At 44.4% G+C, this 25,242-nt stretch overlaps 2 long non-coding RNA genes and 1 gene segment (V, D, J or C); 2 read left to right on the top strand and 1 right to left on the bottom strand.

The window, feature by feature from the left end:
* Positions 1–17,801, bottom strand: LOC311426019 (Ig mu chain C region-like). The segment is given in 7 exons: positions 17,646–17,801; positions 8,723–9,025; positions 6,769–7,086; positions 5,527–5,853; positions 3,909–4,241; positions 742–869; positions 1–134 (listed from the first exon to the last, which is right to left on the bottom strand).
* Positions 5,868–6,721, top strand: LOC311426028. Its single transcript, XR_014686491.1, has 2 exons — positions 5,868–6,222; positions 6,315–6,721. It is a non-coding gene; the product is annotated as an uncharacterized lncRNA (long non-coding RNA).
* Positions 17,645–25,193, top strand: LOC311426031. Its single transcript, XR_014686495.1, has 2 exons — positions 17,645–17,716; positions 25,050–25,193. It is a non-coding gene; the product is annotated as an uncharacterized lncRNA (long non-coding RNA).
* Positions 25,194–25,242: the final 49 nt, after the last annotated feature.

Consider the following 25,242-nt stretch of genomic DNA (forward strand, 5'->3'; position numbering starts at 1 on the left):
TCCAGAGAAAAAAAAATGTTTATTTTCACGACGACTATTTACAAGGAAAAGGGAAAGGGAGGGGGTTGCACCATGTGGAGGAGGCGTCCGGCGACGGTGGGCAGCAAAATCCGACAGGAGCCGGGTTATTTCACCTGGTGATGGGGAAAACGAGGGTTTTGGTTAATTAAAATTTCATATTTTTGCAAAATTTGGGGGAAAAAATAAATTTCTGAGTGCGAGGAAGAGATAGGAGGTTGCGTTGTTGCAATTTAATGGCTTGTTGCATGTGGTGGATCCAATTTGTCATCTTTTAACCCAATTCTGAGTAAATAAAAGTCGTTAGGAGATGGGATTGATGCTAAAAAGTCTTGAAATGGGGTAAAAAAAGGAGATTTTAGCAACATTTTGGGGGAAAAAGGTGAAATTATGAGTGTGAGAGGTGATAGGAGGTTGCACCTTGGCAACTCAACATCTTGTTGCACGTGGTGGATCCAATTCCTCATCTTTTAACCCAATTCTGTGTAAATAAAAGTCGTTAGGAGATGGGATTGATGCGAAAAAGTCTAGAAATGGGGTAAAATATTGAGATTTTAGCAAAATTTGGGGGGAAAGTGAATATATCAGCGTGAGAGATGTTGGGTTTGCTCTATTGCAACTCAACGGCTCTTGGACATGGTGGATCCCATCCCCACGTCCCTCGTCTCCCAGTGGCCACCCAACCAGCCCCATTTTGGGGCGTTTTCGCCCCAAAATCCCTACCTTGATCAAGGTGACGGTGGCGCTGTAGAAGAGGCTGAGGATGAAGAGGACGATGAAGGTCGAGGCCGTCGTCCACAGGTTGTTGAGGTCGTCGTCCTCTTCCACCTCCGTGTAGGCGTCCAGGAAGGCTTGGGAGAAGAGGCGAGAGCGAGTTAGCGCCGTCGCCACGGGGCACAAAAATATTAAAAAAAATAAAAAGGGGCTGGTTTTGGGTCAATTTTGAGTGATTTTAGGTCCGGCTGTCAGCAGGGGTGGAAAATCCCTGGGGTTTCGGGGGGCTGCGAGCGGTGAACGCGGCGGCGCGGCATCCGCGGGCTGGGAAACGCGGGGTGCTGAGCAAGCCTGGCCGAAAATAACCTCCCCCCAAAATCCTCAAAAATGTACATTTGGGCTCAAAATAACGAGACGCGGGGGCCCCCAAAATGGAAGATTTCGCCCCAAAAGTGGGCGGGGCCACGCCAATCCCTTGCGCGCCCCGATTTTTCCGGGTTGTGCGTCACAGGGTGGCCCTGTTCCTCGCTGATTATTTATGTTTTTACCTAAATTGGTGTTTTTAGACCCAAAATGCTGGGTTTTGGGAATCCCCCCCCACTGAGTTTGTTTCCCTTACGCAGGCCACCCCCCTTTTTTTTGCAGTCAGTCGCTGCAGCATGTGTCTGACCTCCAAAAAAAAAAGCCAATTATGCGTTTTTCTCCCCCAAAATAAGCGAAAGGTCTGCTGGGGGAGGTGGATTAACTGATTTTGTGGGATTTTAGGGGGAAAAAAGGGCCGGAATCTCGGGCAAGTTGCAGAAGGGGAAGCGAGGCTGAGGGTGGTGCAAGGTGAGGACGTGAGGAGGACGTGAGGATGAGGAAGATGAGGAGGACAAGAGGAGGAAGACATGAGGAGGAGGAGGACATGAGGATGAGGAGGATGTGAGGATGAGGAGGAGGTGAGGATGATGAGGACGTGAGGATGAGGAGGACGTGAGGATGAGGAGGACGTGAGGATGAGGAGGACGTGAGGAGGAGGAGGACAGGAGGAGGAGGAAGATATGAAGAGGAGGAGGACAGGAGGATGAGGAGGGCATGAGGATGAGGAAGGCACAAGAAAATGAGGACAAGGGACGATGAAGAGGACACGAGGATGAGGAGGACATGAGGAGGAAGAGGACACGAGGAGGAGGAGGACATGAGGATGAGGAGGACACAAAGGGATGAAGAGCACGAAGCAAGAGAAGCAAAGGGTCTGCAGAGAGCATGATGCAAAGATCGTGATGCAAAAAGCACGAAAAAAAATATAAAAAAAGGATTTGCAAAGAGCAAAAAGCAAAGGATTTGCAAAGATCATGATGCAAAGACCAAGACACAAAGACCACGACACAAAGATTTCCAAAAAACATGATCCAAAGAGGACGAAACGAAGGATTTACAAAGACCAAGACGCAAAGACCAAGAGTCAAGGATATGAAATGACCAAGATGCAAAGATTTACAAAAAAAACATGATCCAAAGAGGATGAAACGAAGGATTTAGAAAGACCAAGACGCAAAGACCAAGATACAACGAGGACGAAGGGAAAGATTTACAAAAACCAAGATACAAAGACCAAGAGTCAAGGATTTGAAATGACCAAGATGCAAAGATTTCCAAAAAATATGATCCAAAGAGGACAAAACGAAGGATTTAGAAAGACCAAGACGCAAAGACCAAGAGTCAAGGATTTGAAATGACCAAGACGCAAAGATTTACAAAAAAAAACAAAAACATGACCCAAAGAAGACAAAACGAAGGATTTACAAAGACCAAGACGCAAAGACCAAGAGTCAAGGATTTGAAATGACCAAGATGAAAGATTTACAAAAAAAACATGATCCAAAGAGGATGAAGTAAAGGATTTGCAGTGCCCGCGATGCACGCAGCCGCCGCCTGCACCGCCGCGCGCCCCCCGCCCCGCCCAGCCCGGACAAAAATTGAGCTTTTGGTCAGTTTTTCAACAAAAATCCATCGTTTTGCTTTATTTCCGTCGGTTCTCCCTCGGGGAGAGGGGAGGGGGGGTACAAATCGCGGATACAAATCCCGAAGGGGGGGGAGGTTGACAAGTTTTGGGTTGCAGAAACAGAGTTTTTTTGGGGGGATTTGGGGTACATTTTGCATCAAAGAAACAATTCATATTTTTTTTTTTGCACTGCAGAAACATTTTTTGGGGGAATTTTAAACATTTTGCATTGCAGAAACATTTTTTTTTGACATTGCAAAAACATTTTGAGGGGATTTTTGCCCTGCAGAATCACATTTTGGTGGAATTTGGACACTTTTCCCCCTGCAAAACCCAACTTTGAGGGGACTTTAACCCATTTAACATCGCAAAAAGACGTTTTGGTGGGTATTTTACCACTTTTCCCAGCACAAAAGCACGTTTTTAGGGGACTTTATGAAATTTTGCATGGCAAAAAACAGCTTTTTTGGGGAATTCAACACATTTTGCATTGCAGAAACACGTTTTCGGGGATGTTTTGACACATTTGGCACCGCAAAATGAATTTTGGGGAGACTTGAACGTGTTCCTGATTGCAAAAAAAATACATTTAATGGGTGTTTTAACACATTTTGCATTGTAAAAGCAAACTTTTGGAGAATTTACTGCATTTCACACTGCAGAATGAAATCTGGGGGGGGATCTCAACACATCCCAATGTTGAAAAAAAAAAAAAAAACGAATTTTGGGGGCGGTTGAAGGCGTTTTGTGTGGCGGAAAAGAGTTTTGATGGATGTTTTGATACGCTTCGCAAAAAGCAAATTTGGGGGAGAATCGGGCACGTTTGGTGTTGAAAAAAAACGGATTTTGATGGAGGTTTTGAGAAGATCCACACTGAAAAATTAATTTTTTTTAGGGGGATTATAACATCCCATGTTGAAAAAAAATAATAATGGATTATAGGGGGTAGGAGGAGACGTTCTGCATTGCAAAAATATCATTTTTTGGGGGGGAGAGGAGGAGTTGAACACATTTTGCACCGAAACAGCTAATTTTTGGGGGGCGTCTTGAACGCGTTGAGGTGAAACCGACGGAAGGAGGAGGAAGAGGAGGAGGAGGATGGGGATGATTTAATATGATTTAATGATTTAATAGCAGGAGCTGGCGGTGTCGGAGAGCACCAGGGAGACGTTGACCGAGGTGGGTTTACCCGAGGACTTGTCCACCGACTTCTGGGCCACCTGCAAGGGCAACCTCTCGTGGCCGACCAGGCAGGTGAAGACGTTGCCGGCCCCCCAGTCCTCGGTGGCCACGCTCAAGGCGCTGTAGGTGAAGTAAGAGCGCGCCAGTTGCGATTCGGCGACGGGGGGCATGGTGACGTAGCTGGAGGCCGGCAAGGGCTCGCCGTTGCGGAGCCAACGGATGAAGAGGTCCGGGGGGTTGAAACCCTTGGCCAAGCAGGTGACGGTGGCGGTCTCGTGGGCGTTGAGCTGCTCCGGAGGAGGGGGGAAGACGTAGAGGGTGGGGGGCTTGGCGTCGCGCTCTGCAAGGAAGGGAGAAGGGCGGTGGGTTGAGGTTGGAGCGCTCTTTGTTCAATTTATTTTAATTTATTTTTCCCAATCTGCGGTGGGATGGCAAAGCCCTTTCTACGTTTTTTCTAAATTTGTGGTGCAATTTCTATGCCCTTTTCTTCGTTTTTGCAAATTGGAGATGCGGTTGCAACGCCTTTTAGTTCTGTTTCCAAATTGGAGATGCGATTGCAACGCCTTTTCCTCATTTTTCCAAATTTGCGATGTGATTACATTGATTTTTCTTTGCTTTTTACTAATTTGTGATGGAATTGCAACACCTTTTCTTCATTTTTCCAAATTTGTGATGTAATTGCATTGATTTTTCTTTGCTTTTTACTAATTTGTGATGGAATTGCAACACCTTTTCTTCATTTTTCCAAATTTGTGATGTAATTGCATTGATTTTTCTTTGCTTTTTACTAATTTGTGATGGAATTGCAACAGCTTTTATTTCCTTTTCCAAATTTGAGATGCGATTGCAATGCTTTTTCTTTCATTTTCCAAATTTGCAATGCAATTACATTGATTTTTCTTTAGTTTTACTAATTTGTGATGTAATTGAAACACGTTTTATTTGTTTTTTTTTTTCCAAATTTATGATGCTATTGCAACACCTTTTCTTCATTTTTCCAAATTTGTGATATAATTTCAATGCCTTTTCTTTTTTTTTTTCAATATTGCAATACAATTTCAATGCCTTTTCTTTCTTTTTCTAAATTTGTGATACAATTTCAATGCCTTTTCTTTCTTTTTCTAAATTTGTGATACAATTTCAACGCTTTTTCTTTCTTTTTCCAAATTTGCGACGCAATTCCAATGCCTTTCCTTTCTTTTTGCGAATTCGCGATGAAATCACACCGCACTTTTCTTTCCTCCTCAAATCCGTGACGCAACTGCAGCACTTTTCCCCTACTTTTTTTCCCCAAACCCTCAACAATTTCGCAACGCTCTTTCCCTACGCAAACCCGCGATGCAATCACACCACCTTTTTTATTTTTTTGCATACATTGGGAAAAAAAAAACAGCATCAGCAACGCCAACACCACCTTTTTCCCCCAAAACCAGCAAAAAAAAATCAACGGGTGATGTGATCGCATTCTCATTTCCCTTTTTTTTTGGTGCAATAACCCAATAAATTGGGAAGAGAGCTGCGAGCAATTGGTCGCGCTCTCCATTTTTGGTGCAATAACCTCACGAAATAGAGGAAGGGAGTCTCCATTTTCAACTTTTCCCCCCCGATTTGGCGAGGGGACTCACCGGTGGCCTTCTGCAGCTTCTCCTCGACGGGGAAGAGCAGCTCGGGGTGGCTGACCTTGCAGGTGTAGACCTCCTCCTTGTTCCACTCGTCGGCGCAGACGCTGGCCACCCCTTCCACCCCGTAGAGGCTGTTGGCTTGGAGGACGCGGGGCATGGTCTTGGTCTCCAGTTTCTGCCCGTCCTCCTTCAACCAGGAGATGACCAAGCCCTCCACCGTGGGCAGGTTGCTCACCTTGCAGGTCAGCTTGGCCACCCTCTCGTTGAAGATGTCCACGAAGGACGGGGGCAGGACGCGCACCGCGATGTCGCTGCTCTCGGGTTTGTCCACTGGAAGAGGTGGGCGAGGGGGGGGGGGGAAGTTGGGGTTTAGTTGGGTTTTTTCCCCCAAAAAAAATTAAGCAGGTGTGCCCAAAGGACAAGGAAAATTGGTTGGAGGTACTAAAGTTGGGATTTTGGCTGTTTTTTTCCCAAAAAATAAGGGTGACGGCACCATTTCTACCTTATCTAGGGTTCAGGGATGGGTTTGGTGGCACCAAAGTTGGGATTTTGCCTGTTTCTTCCCAAAAAATAAGGGTGAAAATATCGCTTATACCATATTTAAGGTTCAGGGATGGGTTTGGTGGCACCAAAGTTGGGATTTTCCCTGTTTTTTTCCCAAAAAATAAGGGTGACGGCACCATTTCTACCTTATCTAGGGTTCAGGGATGGGTTTGGTGGAACCAAATTTGGGATTTTGCCTAGTTTTACCCCAAAAGAAGTGGGAGGGCATAACTTCTGACTTATTTAAGGTTCAGGGTTGGGTTTGGTGGAACCAAAATTTGGATTTTTCTTGTTTCTTCCCCAAAAATAAGGGTGAGGGCATGACTTCTGTCTTATCTAAGGTTCAGGGTTGGGTTTGGTGGAACCAAAATTTGGGATTTTGCCTAGTTTTACCCCAAAAGAAAGGTGAGGGTATAACTTCTGACTTATCTAAGGTTCAGGGCTGGGTTTGGTGGAACCAAAATTTTGGATTTTGCCTAGTTTTACCCCAAAAGAAAGGTGATGGTGTAACTTCTGTCTTATCTAAGATTCAGAGCTGGGTTTGGTGGAACCAAAATTTGGGTTTTGCCTGGTTCCTCCCCAAAAATAAAGGCGAGGGTATAACTTCTGACTTATCTAAGTTTCAGGGCTGGGTTTGGTGGAACCAAAATTTGGATTTATGTCATTTTTCCCCCGAAAAACAAAGGCGAGGTCGCCACTTACGTCCGCACTCCAGCGACTTGCTGCTGTTCCTCATCTCCCCGTCGGCCTGGCAGGTGTAGACGGTGCCGGCGTCCCACTCGGCCTCGGTGACGCTCAGCCAGCTGTCGGTGACGTAGGCGCCGGTGCCGTCGGTCCTGGCGCCGGTGGTGACGGCGCCGGCGGTGACGGGGGAGCCGTTCTTGAGCCAGGAGACGGGGGTGAGGCCGCGGGGCCCGCGGACGCGGCAGAGGAGGCTGGAGTTCCTGTAGGGGCCCTCGAAGTCCTCGCGGGACGGGGGGTGGATGGAGAGGAGCGGGGTGGTGGGGTGGGGTGGGGTGCCTAGGGGTGGGGTGGGAGAGGGTTAGGGGGGTGGTGGAGGAGAAAGAGGGAGGAAAAGGGAGGAAGAGGGAGGAAAAGGAGAAAAAGGGAGAAAATGGAGAAAAAGGGAGAAAAGGGAGAAAAGGGGAGAAAAAGGGAGAAAAAGGGAGAAAATGGGAGAAAAAAGGAGAAAAAGGGAGAAAAAGGGAGAAAAAAGGAGAAAATGGAGAAAAATGGAGAAAATGGACAAAATGGACAAAATGGGACAAAATGGGACAAAAATGGACCAAGAAGGACAAAAAAAGACAAAAAAAAAGGATAAAAAAGGACAAAAAAAGGACAAAAAAGGATCAAGAGGAGGTTCAGGAGAAGATGGAGGAGCAAGAAGGACCAAGAAGGATCAAGAAGGACAAAGAAGGACAAAGAAGGACAAAGAAGGACAAAGAAGGACAAAAAAAAAAGGACAAAAAAGGACAAAAAAGGACAAAAAATGACCAAGAAGGACAAAAATGGACAAAAATGGACCAAGAAGGACCAAGAAGGACCAAGAAGGACCAAGAAGGACAAAAAAAGGACAAAAAGGACCAAAAAAGATCAAAAAGGACCAAGAAGGACAAAAAAGGACCAAGAAGGACCAAGAAGGACAAAAAAAGGACAAAAATGGACAAAAAAGGACAATAATGGACAAAAATGGAGACTCAGGAGGTGGAGAAGGACCAAGAGGAGGTTCAGGAGAAGATGGAGGACCAAGAAGGACCAAAAAGGACCAAGAAGGACAAAAAAGGACAAAAAAAGGACAAAAAAAGGACAAAAAAGGACCAAAAAGGACCAAAAAGGAAGATACAACAAGGAGGACACCAACAAGGAGGACCCAACGAGTAGGATACAACAAGGAGGACCCAACGAGGAAGATACAACAAGAAGTCTCCAAAGAGGAGGACCCAACGAGGAGGACCCAACGAGGAGGACCCAATGAGTAGGATACAACAAGGAGGACCCAACGAGGAGGACACAACGAGGAGAATACAACGAGGAGGACCCAACGAGGAGGCCACCAACAAGGAGGATACAACAAGGATGATACAACAAGGAGGATACAACGAAGAGGACCCAACGAGGAAGACCCAACGAGGAGGCCACCAACAAGTAGGATACAACAAGGAGGACCCAATGAGGAGGATACAATGAGGAAGACCCAATGAGAAGGACCCAACGGGTAGGATACAACAAGGAGGATAAAACAAGGGAGATACAACGAGGAGGACACTACGCGGAGGACCCAACAAGTAGGATACAACAAGGAGGACCCAACGAGTAGGATACAACAAGGAGGACCCAAGAAGGAAGACCCAATGAGAAGGACCTATCGAGTAGGATACAACAAGGAGGATACAACAAGGAGGACCCAATGAGGAGGACCCAACAAAGAGGACCCAACGAGGAGGACCCAATGAGTAGGATACAACAAGGAGGACACAACGAGTAGGATACAACGAGGAGGACCCAACGAGGAAGACCCGATGAGAAGGACCCAACGAGGAGGACCCAACAAAGAGGATACAACAAGGCGGACCCAACAAGGAGACCCACAAGGAAGATACAACGAGTAGTAAACCCCGAGCAACCCCCCCCCCCCACGCCGCCGCCTACTACTCACCGGGGTTACTGATGGCCACCACGGGGTTGCCCCGCGTGTGGGTGGCGCGGCAGTAGAAGGGCTGGCGCCCCTTCCCCTCCTGCAGGGGCAACTCCAAGCGGCTGGCGGCCATGTTGCCCCCGGCCCCGCGGGCTTCTGGGTAGGAGACGGTGGCGGCCACGCTGCGGTTGGTGGCGTCGGTCCAGGAGAAGGTGACCCCGGCGGGGACGTGGCCCACGGCCACGCAGCCCACGGCGTAGAGGGAGGAGGAGGAGGAGGAAGCACAGGAGAGCAGCGGGAAGAGGGTGGGACCGCGGGGGGTGGCTGGAGGGGGAGAGGAAGAGAGTAGGGGGTTAGACTGGGGTGTACTGGGGGGTACTGGGGGGTATTGGGGGGTACTGGGGGGTATTGGGAGGTATTGGGAGGTATTGGGGGGTATTGGGAGGTATTGGGGTGTACTGGGAGGTTATACTGGGTGGTATTGGGCCATACTGGGAGGTATTGGGTCATACTGGGAGGTCATACTGGGTGGTATTGGGCCGTACTGGGAGGTATTGAGTTGTACTGGGAGGTATTGGGTCATAATGGGAGGTATTGGGGTGTACTGGGTGGTTTTGGGTCATACTGGGAGGTCATACTGGGAAGTATTGGGTCATATAAGGAGGTATTGGGTCGTACTGGGAGGTATTGGGGCATACTGGGAGGTATTGGGGTGTACTGGGAGGTCATACTGGGAGGTATTGGGTCATATAAGGAGGTATTGATTTGTACTGGGAGGTATTGGGCTGTACTGGGAGGTATTGGGGTGTACTGGGAGGTCATACTGGGAGGTATTGGGTCATACTGGGAGGTATTGGGCCATACTGGTCTGTACTGGCCCTTACTGGTTCAGTATGAGCACCCCATAGCCTCAGTAGACCCAGTTTGGCCCCACAGCCCACATACTGGTCCTTACTGGTTTTTACTGGTCCCTATTGGCCCTTACTGGTTCATGCTGGGACATACTGGTCCATACTGGTCCCTATTGGCCCTTACTGGTTCATACTGGTCAAGTACTAGCACACGATAGCCACAGTACACCCAGTTCAGCACCAGAGAACCCCATACTGGTCCTTACTGGTTCATACTGGTCCTTACTGGCCCTTATTGTTCCATACTGGTCCATACTGGTCCTACTGGTCCAGTACCAGCACCCAATAGCCCCAGTACACCCGGTTCAGCTGCACCAGTACCAGAGCGCCCCATACTGGTCCTTACTGGTATTAGTGGCTCTCAGTATGGGCAGTACTGGTGCCAGAAAGACCATACTGGTCCCAGTATGGTCTGTACTGGTGCCGGAGCTCCTGTACTGGTCCCAGTATGACCAGTACTGGTGCCGGGGCACCCATACTGCTCCCAGTACCACCAGTACAGGTGCCTGAACTCCCCTACTGGTCCCAGTACAGCCTGTACTGGTGCTGGAGCCTTCTGCTGGTCCCAGTACCACCAGTACAGGTGCCGGAGCTCCCGTACTGGTCCCAGTATGGCCAGTACTGGTGCCAGAGCCCCTGTACTGGTCCCAGTATGGCCAGTACTGGTGCCAGAGCTCCTATACTGGTCCCAGTACCACCAGTACAGGTGCCTGAACTGCCCTACTGGTCCCAGTACGGGCAGTACTGGTGCTGGAGCCCCCTGCTGGTCCCAGTACCACCAGTACAGGTGCCGGAGCTCCCGTACTGGTCCCAGTATGACCAGTACTGGTGCCGGAGCCCCCCTGCTGGTCCCAGTATGGGCAGTACTGGTGCCAGGGGCCCCGTACTGGTCCCTGTACTGCCAGTACTGGTGCCGGGGGCCCCATACTGGTCCCAGTACCACCTGTACTGGTCCCAGTACAGGCAGTACAGGTACCGCACCTTCCCTACTGGTCCCAGTATGGGCAGTACAGGTGCCGGAGCTCCCGTACTGGTCCCAGTACTGCCAGTACTGGTGCCAGGGGCCCCGTACTGGTCCCCGTATGGGCAGTACTGGTGCCGCATCCCCTGTACTGGTTCCAGTACCACCAGTACAGGCGCCGGCGATCCCATACTTGTCCCAATACGGGCAGTACTGGTGCTGCAGCCCCCTTACTGGTCCCAGTACAAGCAGTACAGGTGCTGGAGCCCCCGTACTGGTCCCAGTGCTGCCAGTACTGGTCCCGGAGCTCCCATACTGGTCCCAGTACAGGCAGTACGGGTGCCGCAGGCGCCTTACTGGTCCCAGTATGGGCAGTACTGGTGCCGGGCACCCGTACTGGTCCCAGTACTGCTAGTACTGGTGCTGGGGCCCCGGTACTGGTCCCAGTATGGTCAGTACTGGTGCCGCAGCCCCCGTACTAGTCCCAGTGCTGCCAGTACTGGTGCCGCAACCCCCATACTGGTCCCAGTACAGGCAGTACTGGTGCCGCGGGCGCCCTACTGGTCCCAGTACTGCTAGTACTGGTGCCGGGGCACCTGTACTGGTCCCAGTACGGACAGTACTGGTGCTGCAGCCCCCATACTGGTCCCAGTATGGTCAGTACTGGTGCCGGGGACCCCGTGCTGGTCCCAGTGCTGCCAGTACTGGTGCCGGAGCTCCCGTACTGGTCCCAGTACTGCTAGTACTGGTGCCGCAACCCCCATACTGGTCCCAGTACTGCTAGTACTGGTGCTGCAGCCCCCGTACTGGTCCCAGTACAGGCAGTACGGGTGCCAGGGACCCCATACTGGTCCCAGTACTGCCAGTACTGGTGCCGGGGCCCCTGTACTGGTCCCAGTACGGGCAGTACTGGTGCCAGGGGCCCCATACTGGTCCCAGTACAGGCAGTACTGGTGCTGGAGCTCCCATACTGGTCCCAGTACGGGCAGTACTGGTGCTGGAGCTCCCATACTGGTCCCAGTATGGGCAGTACTGGTGCCAGGGCAACCGTACTGGTCCCAGTGCTGCCAGTACCAGTGCCGGGGCACCTGTACTGGTCCCAGTACGGGCAGTACTGGTGCTGGAGCTCCCATACTGGTCCCAGTACAGGCAGTACTGGTGCCGGGGCCCCCGTACTGGTCCCAGTACGGGCAGTACTGGTGCTGGAGCTCCCATACTGGTCCCAGTACGGGCAGTACTGGTGCCGGGGACCCAGTACTGGTCCCAGTACGGACAGTACTGGTGCCGGGGACCCCGTACTGGTCCCAGTACTGCTAGTACTGGTGCCGTAGCCCCCGTACTGGTCCCAGTGCTGCCAGTACTGGTGCCGGAGCTCCCGTACTGGTCCCAGTACTGCTAGTACTGGTGCCGCACCTCCCATACTGGTCACAGTACTGCTAGTACTGGTGCCAGGGCCCCCGTACTGGTCCCAGTACAAGCAGTACTGGTGCCGGGGCACCTGTACTGGTCCCAGTACTGCCAGTACTGGTACTGGGGCCCCCGTACCGGTCCCAGTATGGGCAGTACGGGTGCCGGGTCCCCCGTACTGGTCCCAGTACGGGCAGTACTGGTGCCGGGGGCCCTGTACTGGTCCCAGTATGGGCAGTACTGGTGCTGGAGCCCCTGTACTGGTCCCAGTACCACCAGTACCGGTGCCGGGGCACCTGTACTGGTCCCAGTATGGGCAGTACTGGTGCCGGAGCTCCCGTACTGGTCCCAGTACTGCTAGTACTGGTGCCGGGGCCCCCGTACTGGTCCCCGTACTGCTAGTACTGGTGCTGGGGCCCCTATACTGGTCCCATTAGCACCAGTACAGGCGCCAGCGATCCCGTACTGGTCCCAGTACAAGCAGTATTGGTGCCGGGGCTCCTGTACTGGTCCCAGTACTGCCAGTACTGGTGCCGGAGCCCCCGTACTGGTCCCAGTACTGCTAGTACTGGTGCTGCTACCCCCGTACTGGTCCCAGTGCTGCTAGTACTGGTGCTGGGGCCCCCGTACTGGTCCCAGTACCACCAGTACTGGTGCCGGGACCCCTGTACTGGTCCATACTGGTCCAGTACCAGCACCCTATAGCCCCAGTGCACCCAGTTCAGTACCACCAGTACCTAGAGCCCTGATACTGGTCCATACTGGGCCAACCAGTGCAATTAAACTCATCCAATTACAACCATCAATTAGTGCAATTAGTCCCCAGCAGCCCCTAATTAACCCGGCTCATTAAGTCCCCACACCATCCTCGTTAAGTGCCAAGCACTAATTTCTTTAAAAAAGCCTGAATTCAGGCAGAACCCAAATTAATGTGGTTTGAGGGCTGGGGGGGAATCAGTGGCTAAATGTCAAAATTGGAGAATTAATGAAGGTAATTAGTGCTAATTAATCCCTCCGGAAAGGTTGAAATTAAAAAAAAACTTGAATGGCTTTTGATTTTAGCTAAAAGCGGGTGAATTTGGTTAAATTTGGGCGTCTAGGTTATCGATCGAGAAAGTCTAAGTTCTATCTTAATTATCTATTAATATAGAGCTAATTAATTAATTTTCTATAAATCTAAAGGGCATAATTAATATTCTAGAGATTAAAATCCCGTTAAGATAGAAATAATTACTGCCAATTAATTAATGCTTAGATTTATAAATACCTCTGTAAAAATATATGGGTTTTCCTTCAGCTAATTAATTTAATTTAATTAATTTATGTATCGTGATATATATCATTAAATAGCCTATAGTAGGTCTATAAAATATAATATATATTTGATATATTCGATATATAATATATGATATATATTATATATATTATATACACACTATATATTATATATTATATATTATATATATCATATATATTATATATTGTATATATATTATATATATCCTATATATTATATATTGTATATATATTATATATATATATTCGATATATCTGTTATATATCCAAAATCTTCTATGTATAACACATTCATTAAATATTAATTAGCGTTATATATTCGTTATAATACATGGTATACATATTAGATATTAGATATATTACATGCAGTAGATATATCTGTTGATTATATCCAATATATATTATCTCTAGCTATTATATATTAGATATATCCGTTATATATCTAATATCGATTAGATATTATATATTTATATTATATATTAGATATATCCGTTATATATATCTAGTATCTATTATATAATATATATATATAATATTTTAGATATATCCTTTAAATATGTATTATATATTTTATAGTTATTATATATTAGATATATCCGTTACATATATCTAATATCGATTATATATTATCTGTAGCGATTATATATTATATATATATGTTATATATACCTAATATCTATCCTATATGTTAGATATACAAACTATATACGTAAAACATATATTTTATGTTATATTTCTATGTAAAAAATGTATATTTTTTATATATACAAAAATATATCTAATATATATGATATATATTAGATATAATAATATATATAGACACCTATATATCTAACATATACAATAGGTATTAGATATATATAATAAATATACCTACTATATTAATATATTAGATATTAGACATAGCAGATTTATCTAATATATATTTATATTTATAATATATATATAATATATATGAAATATTACAGATATATCTACTAGATATATATATTAGAAGCCTGACATATATATTGGATATATTATATATATTGGATATATTGTATATATTGGATATAATTTCTATTATACGCTTGCTACACTTAATATTTATATTAAATCTAATAATTCTATCTATATATTTCATCTAATAATTAAATCTAATAATTCTACCTATTATCTCTCTATATTTAATATATTACAAGGTATGTTATACATAGAATATACGTTAAACGAGGTGGAGTGGTGTTTCTATACATTAAAGTACGTAGCGAGGCTTAGAAATTATCGACATCTTTCGAGCCAAATTCCTCAATTTTCAGGGAAATGAAACCCGGCCAGAACCAAATGAATTTGCCTGAAACCCTCTGGTTTTAGCCCAAAGCTGCTGTTTACCACCTGCAAAGCGGGTTATTTTTCCCCAAAAACCAGGTGCTGTTTTTCAGACAGGATTTGCCTCCTCTTTGTTTTTTTTTTTTTTTTTTTTTTTTTTCGTGTATTTAACATGCAAAAATGGTGAAAAACCCCCGCTTCCCCTTTTTTTGCTGTTTTCGAAACCAGAACTGAGCTATTTCAGGCAATTCTAACCTCAAAATAAAGCCAGCTGAAAAACAAGCACAGCTGCAACTTCCGGCCACCAAACTGGGCTGAAATCAGCCATTTTAGGTGGAAAAGAGGAAAAAAAAAAAAGTGACTTTTAATTTAATTTCTTTATATTTTTAAAGCTTTGGGCCATATTGTTGGAAGTTTGTGGTGAAAAAAACACAACTTTTTAATAATATTTTATCACCAACTCCAGGCAAATAATTAAGCTCTTGGAGTCGATTTTAGGCTAAAATAAATTAAAATTATTTTAAATGATAATAATTATAATAATATCATTATATATAATTATTATACACTATATATAACACATATATAATAAATACTATATAAATTATGTATATAATATATTATATATTATATATTATATATTATATATGTGTGTTATATATGGTATATATTTTTGTTATATTATGATATAATATCATATATCGTTAATATTATTATAATTACCAATTTAAAATAATTTTAAGCAATAAACTGAACCTGCAACCTCAAATTCCCCCCTTTTTTGACCTAAAAACCTTAAACATCACAAATTATTGAGTGAATTTAGCTAAAATTGTCGTATCTGCAGCCGGAGAGGTAAAATGTCTAATTATCTTTTTATGGCTTAATTAAGAAATGCAGTAAAATGGGTTCCCCCTCTAAAAATGTTCATCTCTGCTCTTAAAAAACCCAATTCCTGGCTCTTTTCAACCAATTTTTCCTCCCTCATAAAGAACGACTAAGACTATAATGAGAAATTGCCTAAAAATCACTATTTTGCCATAAACACCAGAAAAATCACTATTTAAGCACAAAATACCTCATTCCAAGCCTGCCTACTGCGTAAAACTATTAGAAATTGTCATGCCGGAAACCCTAATTTTTGGATTATTAAATTAAAAATGAGACTTGTGGGGAGGTTTTGAGGAATTATTGGCGAATAAAGGCAAAAATATGCCAAAAATTGACAATAATGGGTGAAAAATCAACGCTTAAGCCTCATTTAAAATTTAATAGAATCAGAATTTATCATTAAATAGCCAAATTTGGAAGGGAAGAAAAAAATAACTAACAGCCTCAAGCCACTCCTGTTTTTTGTCTCAATTAATAAAGTCCCTACTAATTAATTAATTAAAAATGAGGATTATAATACAATATTATTTGGGTGGGTCTTTGTCCTAAGCAAATCAAACTCCTCTAAAACTGCCCCAAAAATGTCCTATTAAACCTTTTCTGGGTAAAAAAGGGATTAGATTTCGACTCTGGTGAAATTTTAACAACTCTAAAAACTCCTAAAACCGCCTCAAAAGCGATTATCAATAAAATTAAGATATTTTTAGCCACCAAGACCCCCTGAAATTCACCCAAGAGCCCCCAAAATGCCTCATTTCAGGGAAAATCCATGAAAAAAGCCACAAAATCCAGGAGATTTGTGGGGACCTAGACTTAGGGACGTCAGCCTGGCAAATTTAACTCAAACCACCCCAAAACCAGCCCAAAATTAAAAGGAAGACATTACCTGAAATGTCGTCCTTCAGCCCCAATCTTCACCCACTATTTTGGGTCAGTTCACAATAATTTTTTCAATTAACTAACCTCCCTGGCCATTTTCGTTAAAAACAGGGACTTTTTTCTGTCCTTTTGCCCAAAAAGCTCTCAAAAAGCCTCAATTAGGGCTCGACCCCAAGACTCAATAATCAAACTGTCCTATTAAATAGAAATCTCTACTTTTTTTTCTTAGAAACTCAAACTTTGGGGCTAAATCACCAAGAAAACGAACTCCCTAGAGACGCCCCAACTGCGAAACCTAAAAAAAACCTGAAAAACTGCAAAATTCAAAGTCCTCTGTCTTCCCCTGTTCAGCCTTATCTGCCAAATATATTTTCTGACATAATTTTGCCTGAAAAGTCCTTTTTTTCTCCACATCTTGCCCAAACTAAGCAATTTCTCCCCCAGAAAAAAAAATATATATTTTTAAATATAAATATCTATATATTATATATTATATAAATATTATATATAATATATATATTATATATATTATATATTATATATAAACATATAGAAATATCTATTAAATATATTATATTTAAAAAATATATAAAATATATAAACTGGGGAGAGAAAAAAATCGACATTTCCACTCTACACAAAACCTCCACTAAACTCAACTCAACAAAAATGCCAAATTAAGCCCCAAAACCTTCCCTCGGGTCCCTTTTGCCCTCACACGTCCTATTTTCTCCTCCCCCCCCAAAAAAAAAATATCTAAAAATAGACATTTTAGGGCTGAGAAAGAGTTTTTGACCTAATCCTGCCGACAAATCACCTCCGCCTGATTTTTTTTCTAAAAGACCTGAAAATTGTCTTTTTGACCCAATCCTGACATCAAACTGCCTTCAGTTAACATTTTTCTCCCTAAAAACACCCTAAAATCATATTTTTGACATGACCCTGCCATCAAATCACCGCCATAATAATTTTTCCCCCCCGAAAAGACCTGAAAATCGACATTTTCACCCGGTCCTGACACCAAACTCCCTACGACCAAATTCCCCCCCCATCAAAATCAACCCCAAAAATCGACATTTTCACCCAATTCTGCCCTAAAAACCCCCTCTGGACGAAAATCCCCTGCCAAAATCGACCCCAAATCGGACATTTCCACCCATCGACGGCCGTTTTGCCCCGGTTTCGGCCCCCAAGATGGGGGCCGGCCGCCCCACGGACCCCCCACCCGGCCCAAAATTGAAGAAAATTGGCCCAAAATCGCCGTGGCGAGATTTTTGGCCGGAGGACTTACCGGAGGAGACGGTGACCTCGGTCCCGTGGCCCCACAGATCAATGCTACCAGCAGCACCACAACGGGGCAAAGTCATCGACCCGCCACTCAAAAACCCCTCCCACCTCTTTTCTGCAGCCAAAAATGTATATTTTCGCCAATTCCGGGCGTTTTCACCCCAATTCGGGCCCCTAGGGGCATCCTATAGGGTAAAAATGTGTGGGTTTTTTGGTCTTCTTAGGTGTTTTCTACGATGATCAAGTTTGGGTTTTCCTTCTTGAGTGTTGACTTGTGAGGTAGAAATGGTTGGAAAACGTAAAATGGGAACGAAAAGCAAAATAATCAACATATTTGGGGTAAAAATGGACATAAATAGCAAAAAAAAGCCAATATTTGGGGAAGAAAGTGTGATAAAAGGCAAGTCAACACCAAATTGGGGGAAAAAATGGGCTTTGAGGGTATGACATCAACGTATTTCGGGAATAGCTGGCCACAAAATGTTGAGGAATGGCAATATTTGGGGCAAAAATGGGCTTAAAAGATTAAACATCCTTAAAATTTGAGTCACAGTGGCACAGAAATGTCCATATTTGGGGCAAAAATTGGGGACGAAGAGGGAAATATCTCCATGTTTTGGGGGAAAATGTCCATAAAGGGGCAAACTTTGTCGTATTCGGGGTAAGAATTGTCGTGTTTTGGTTGAAAACGTGCCACATGGGGTTAAAAAAAAGCAGTATTTGGAGGCATAAAAGGTAGAGAAATGGGAATATTGGGAGAAAAATGGGCAGAAAGGGTGAAATGTCCCCAAAATGTTGAGTATGGTTTTTTGTCATGGGATGTAGCATGGTGATAAGCACAATAACCGTAACCACAAGCATAACCAGTATAACCCACAGTGACACAGGGTGGAACAAAATCCCCCCCCAGAAGAGCCAAAAATGATGGTTTTTGGCCCAAACTTCCTCCCGTGGTGCCCATGGGGAGCTGAAATGGGCAAAAATGGGTAAAACGGCTCATAAAAGTCTCCAATGTTCATGGGTGTTTTAGAGGCAGAAATGGGCAAAAATGGCTCTAAAGTGCAAAAATGTGCCCATAGTAGGGGAAAAAATGAACTTAAAAGGAAAAACATCCCCATATTTGGTGCAAAACTGGCCATAAAGGGCAAAACCATCGAAATATGTAGAGGAAATATGTCCAGAAAAAAGGAAAATATTTGAGGCAAAAAAACAGCAAAAAGAGGCAAAACGTCCTCGTATTTGCTGGAGAAACGGCCATGACGGGGAAAGAAATGTCCATATCTGGAGGAAAACTTGCCCAAAATGTGAAGAAATGTCAGTATTTTGGGTAAAAATGGCTATAAAGAGCGAAATGCCCCCATATTTAGGGCTAAATTGTCCATAAAAAGGCATGGTCATATTTGGGGTAAAGAAAGTGGAAAGGGCAAAAGTTTCCCCAACGGTGTTGCAAAACTAGCCATAAAAGGCAAAACTGTCCCAATAATTAGGGCCAAATTGGCCAGAAAATGTAAAATTTCACTATATTTGTGGGAAAATGGGCTGGAAGAGGGAGAACTTCAGACGATTTGCTGGAAAACTTGCCAAAAAAAGTGACAGTGATCCCACTATGAGGTAAAAACTGGACATAAAGGGAAAAATATCCCCATATGTAGAGAAAAAATGACCATAAAGGATACGGGAGTCTTCATATTTGGGGTAAAAATGGGCGTAAAGGGCAAAAAAGCCCCAGGTTTGCTCAAGTAGCGAAAATTGCTGTTTTTGTCATGGGATGTAGCACCGTGTAATAAGCACTGTAACCACCACCAGCACCCACGGTGACACAGCAGGGACCAAAATCCCCCGTGCCCCAAAATATCCCGTTTTTGCAGCAAAAACGACAGCCCCACATGTAGGAAAAAATAAAGCCACAAAGTGCAAAATTTTTCCAGTATTTGGGAAAAATGTGGTCCTAAAAGGGCATAGCAGTCCCAAATTTTGCTAAAACTCATGATAAGGAGGTAAAATATCGCCATAAACAGGCAAGGAGTGATCACAAGGAGCAAAAGATCCCCAGATTTGGGGCAAAATGACAGTAAAAGGGAAAAAATCCTGTGTTGGGTGTTAAAAAGAGAGTGGAGGTCCTTATTTAGTTAATTATTTAAGTGTGAAAAGTCCATTTTTAGGGCAACGCTGGCCACTGAATGTGAAGAAATGCCAATTTGGGGGAAAAAATGGTCATAAGTGGTGAAAAAAAATCATATATAATGTTAAAAGATCCATAAAAGGAAGAGAAAGGCCCGAATTTGGGACAAAGTTGGCCATAAAACATAAAAATTCTCCCATATTTGGGGCAAAACTGGTCATAAAAGGTGAAATGTTCCCAGATTTGGAGCCACCATGGCCATCGAGGACATGGAAGTATTTGCATTTGGGACAAAACTGGCCATAAATGGGAAAAAATCCCAAGATTTTGAGCCACCATGGCCATAAAGAGCACCGAAACCCTTGTATTTGGGACAAAATTGGCCATAAATGGGAAAAATCCCAAGATTTTGAGCCACCACGGCCATAAAGAGCACGGAAACCCTTGTATTTGGGACAAAATTGGCCATAAATGGGAAAAATCCCAAGATTTTGAGCCACCACGGCCATGAAGAGCACGGAAACCCTTGTATTTGGGACAAAATTGGCAATAAATGGGAAAAAATCCCAAGATTTTGAGCCACCATGGCCATAAAGAGCACAGAAACCCTTGTATTTGGGACAAAATTGGCAATAAATGGGAAAAAATCCCAAGATTTTGAGCCACCATGGCCATAAAGAGCACGGAAACCCTTGTATTTGGGACAAAATTGGCCATAAGGGTCAAAAAATCCCCAATTTTGCTCAAGGAGAGCTGAGTATTGTTTTTGTCATGGGATGTAACACCGTGTAATCACCACAACAAGCACCAGCACTCACGGTGACACAAAGGGCATCAAAATCCCCCAAAATGTCCCCCAAAACCACGAAGCTCCACGCCCGAGCGGTCGCAGGCTGAGTTATTTCCTCCCAAATGGCCCCAAAAAAGGAGAAAAAACAGCCCTGATTTGGGGAAAGAGTGGCCAGAAAGGGCAAAATATCGCAACGTTTGGGGCAATAGTGACCAAAAAGAACATAAAAACTCAGTATTTAGGTAAAAAATATGCATTAAAGGTAAAGCATTCATGAATTTGGGGCAAAACAGAAAAAAAAAAGTCAAGGGATGATTATATGAGGTGCCAAAATGTCCATAAAAGGACAATTTGACCCCAAGGGGTGTAAAATTCACCATAAAAGGCAAAGAAATGTCCTAATTTGAAGCAGAAATGGTCATAAAGGGCAAAACATCCAATTACTGCCCCAGATATAAAATATCCCCACATTCAGTGCAAAAAAAATGGCCATGAAGGCCAAATATCCACATATTTGGTGGCAAATTGACAATAAAAGGCAAAATTATCCCCATATTTTTTTGCAAATATGAACACGAAAGACAAAGACGATTCCATATTTGGCTAAAAAGCGCAATAAAGGTTCAAAAGTTCCTGGTGTATGGGGTAAAAATGGCCTTGAGAGGCAACACAGCCCCAAATTTGGGGGGAAAATAGGCCGTGAAGTGTAAAAGCATCCAATATTTGGGGCAAAACTGGTCATAAAGGGCAAAACGTCCCCAGATTTGGAGCCACCATGGCCATCAAAGACACAAAAATTCTTGTATTTTGGGCATAAAGGGTGAAACATCCCCAGATTTCGAGGCACCTACCCCTTAAAGGGTGTGGAAATTGTATTTGGGGCAAAACTGGCCAAAAAAGGGCAAAAGGCCCCCAGATTTGCTCGTTGGCCACCAGGAATCATTTTTGTTATGGGACGAAGCACTGTGTGCAATAGTAGCACCCCAACCACCAGTACCCACAGTGACACAAAAGGGATCAAAATCCCCCGGTATGACCCCAAAAACCACAGGGCTGCACGCCCGAGTGGCCGCGAGATCAGTTCCTTCCTCTGAAATGGTCCCAAACGGCCCCAAAAAGGAAAAAACATGCAATATTTAGAGCTAAAATGCCCACAAACGGCAAAACGTCCACGGGTTTTCTGCAGAAGTTGATTTAAAAGGTAGAGAAAAAATCCTCATTTTGTAGCAAAAAGGGCTAAAGAGGGCAAAAGTCTCTGGATATCTTGAGATTTGAGAAATATTCGAGAAAAAAATGGTTGTTATAGGAAAAGCATTCACAAAGTCATGTCAAAAATAAGAAAAATCACAAAATATTTCTATGAGGTGCTGGGATGGAAAAAAAAAAAAAAAAAAAAAAAAGGAAATTATCCCCATGTTTTGGGCAAATCTAGCCACAAAAATCCTAAGAAATGACTACATTCGGTGCAAAATTTGCCATATAGGGCAAAATATCACAACATTTGGCATGAAATTTGGTAGAAGAAGGGAAATTTTCATCTGTTTGGGGTAAATCTAGCCATAAGACACAAAACACCCCAATTCTCTTTGAGCAAATGACCCTAAAGGGGAAAAATACCACCGTAATTTGGGGTTCGAGTGCCTAAAATTGCCAAAATATCCCATATTTGCGGCAAAACCGACATTAAAGTTCAAAATATTCCATTATTTTCAGCAAAAACATCGCCATAAATATTGCATCTCCAGAGATGTTGACCAAAGGACCACCAAGGGCAAAATATTTGGGTACAAAACACTCATAAATGGCAGAAAAATGCTCATGGTTGGGGCCAAACTGGCCATAAAGGGTGAAAATTCCCCAAATTTGGAATCATCATGTCCATCACAGGCATGTAAATTCTTATATTTTGGGCAAAATTGGCCATATCAGATGAAACGTCCCCAGGTTTGGAGCCACTATGCCCATCAAGGACGCAGAAATTCTTGCATTTTGGGCAAAATTGGCCGTAAAGGGTGAAATGTCCCAAGATTTGGAGCCACCATGGCCATAAAGGACACGAAAATTCTTGTATTTTGGCCATAAAGGGTGAAATGTCCCAAGATTTTGAGCCACCATGACCATAAAGGACATGGAAATTCTTATATTTTGGGGCAAAATTGGCCATAAAGGGTGAAACGCCTCCAGATTTTGAGCCACCATGGCCATAAAGGACACGTAAATTCTTGTATTTTGGGCAAAATTGGCCATAAAGGGTGAAACGCCTCCAGATTTTGAGCCACCATGGCCATAAAGGACACGTAAATTCTTGTATTTTGGGCAAAATTGGCCATAAAGGGTGAAACGCCTCCAGATTTTGAGCCACCATGACCATAAAGGACACGGAAATTCTTATATTTTGGGCAAAACTGGCCATAGAGGTCCAAAAATGCCCAGATTTGCTCAAGTAGAGCAAAATACCGTTTTTGTCATGGGATGTAGCACCGTGTAGGCCAACCAGCACCAGCACTCACGGTGACACAGAGGGGACCAAAATCCCCCAAAGCGTCCCCCGATGCCACAAAGCTCCACGCCTGAGCAGCCTCAAGCTGATTTCCTTCCTCCCAACGGGCCCCAAATGGGGAGAAAAAAATAGATTTCCTCTAAAAATGTCATCTTGACATTTGTTGCTCGTATGAGAACAAAAGGTGAAGAGTTCTCCAAATTGGGGCAAAAGTTTGCAATAAGATTCCAAAACGTCCTCATTTGGGGGTGAAGATGGTCATAAAGGGCAAAGCATCCCCATAAAGGGCCGAGCATCACTGTGTTTGGGTCTAAAATGGCCAGAAAAGGTAAAAATCACCAGATTATGGGCAAAACTGGCCATGAAAGGCGATGGCATGCTAAATTGGGAGAAAACTCAGTCTACGTGGCAAAACATCCCAATATTGGGGTAAAATGGGCAATAGGAGACAAAATATCCCGAAATTTGCTGCAAACCTGGCCGAAAGAGGCAGTGCATACCCACGTTTGGGGAAAAATGGCCATAAAATCACAAAAATCATCCTCCATAAAAATCATAAAAAACATCCTTCTATCTGCTGAGAATAGGGCAATAAAGAGATAAAACTCACTATATTTGGGGTAAAAATTGCAATAAATGGGAAAATACTTCCATTTTTGGAGCCTGAATGCCCATAAAAGGCAGAGAAATGCCTGTGTTTGAGGTCTAAATGGCCAAAAGGGCAAAAACGTTCCCATTTTGGGGGCAGAAATGGCTCTAAATCTCAAACCATCACCATCCTTGGGGCAAAACTACCCAAAAGAGGCAAAATATGTCGATATTTGGGTAGATATCAAGACTGGGTATTTGGTGTAGAAGATCTGGTCATGGTTCAGGAATTTTGGGCACAGTTCAGTAAATTTGGGCCTGGTTCAGCAAATTTGAGCATATTGAAAGAAATTTAAACTCAGACCAAAACTGCGGGTTCAGTTCAGGAAGTTTGGGTATGGTTCAGTAAATTTGGGCACGGTTCAGTAAATTTGAGCATATTGAGAGAAATTTAAACTCAGACCAAGACTGCGGGTTTCGTTCAGTAAATTTGGGCACGGTTCAGTAAATTTGAGTGAATTGCAAAAAATTTGAACCCAGACCAAGATTGTGGGTTCGGTTCCGGAAATTTGGTCTCGGTTCATCAAATGTGGGCAAATTGTGAGAAATTTGGACTCAGACCAAGACCACAGGCTCAGAGCAGAAAATCTGGGGGCTGTTGAGGAAATTTGGGCACGGTTTAGTAAATTTGGGGTGATACTGAGGAAACCTGGGCATGGTTCAGTAATTTTGGTTGCTGTTGAAGAAATTTGGGCACGGTTCAGTAATTTTGGGGTGATACTGAGGAAACCTGGCCATGGTTCAGTAAATTTTGGGTTCTGCTGAGGAAATTTGGGCACAGTTCAGTAATTTTGGGGTGATACTGAGGAAACCTGGCCATGGTTCAGTAAATTTTGGGTTCTGCTGAGGAAACTCGGGCACAGTTCAGTAATTTTGGGTGCTGTTGAGGAAACTTGGGCTTGATTCAGTAATTTTGGGTTCTGCTGAGGAAATTCGGGCACGGTTCAGTAAATTATGGGTTCTGTTGAGAAAATTTGGGCACGGTTCAGTAATTTTGGGTGCTGTTGAAGAAATTTGGGCACGGTTCAGTAAATTTGGGGTGATATTGAGGAAACTTGGGCATGGTTCAATAATTTTTGGTTCTGTTGAGGAAACTTGGGCATGATTCAGTAATTTTAGGTGCTGTTGAGGAAACTTGGGCATGGTTCAGTAAAGTTGAGTGCTGATGAGGTAATTTGGGCACGGTTCAGTACATCTGAACTCGCCGCAAGAAAATTCGACCTCAAACCAAGACCGTGAAGGAAATTTGGGCACGGTTGATGAGACTTGGGCATGGTGCAAGGTTCTGGGCACGCTTGGGCGGCTCTCGCCGCGTTGGGTTTTGTGACAGCCGTGCACGGGCTCTGAGCCACCGTGAGCAGCTTTCGCGCAGTAGTAGGTGGCGGTGTCTTCGGCCTTGAGGCTGTTCATCTGCAGGGTGAGCGTGCTCTGCCCGTTGTTCCTGGAGATGGTGAAGCGTCCCTTCACCGCCGACGCGTAGTATGTGCTACTACCACCGCTGTTAATAGCTGCGACGTACTCGAGCCCCTTCCCGGGTGCCT

Source organism: Aythya ferina, assembly GCF_964211825.1.
Source record: "Aythya ferina genome assembly, chromosome: 36".
Lineage (NCBI taxonomy): Eukaryota > Metazoa > Chordata > Aves > Anseriformes > Anatidae > Aythya > Aythya ferina.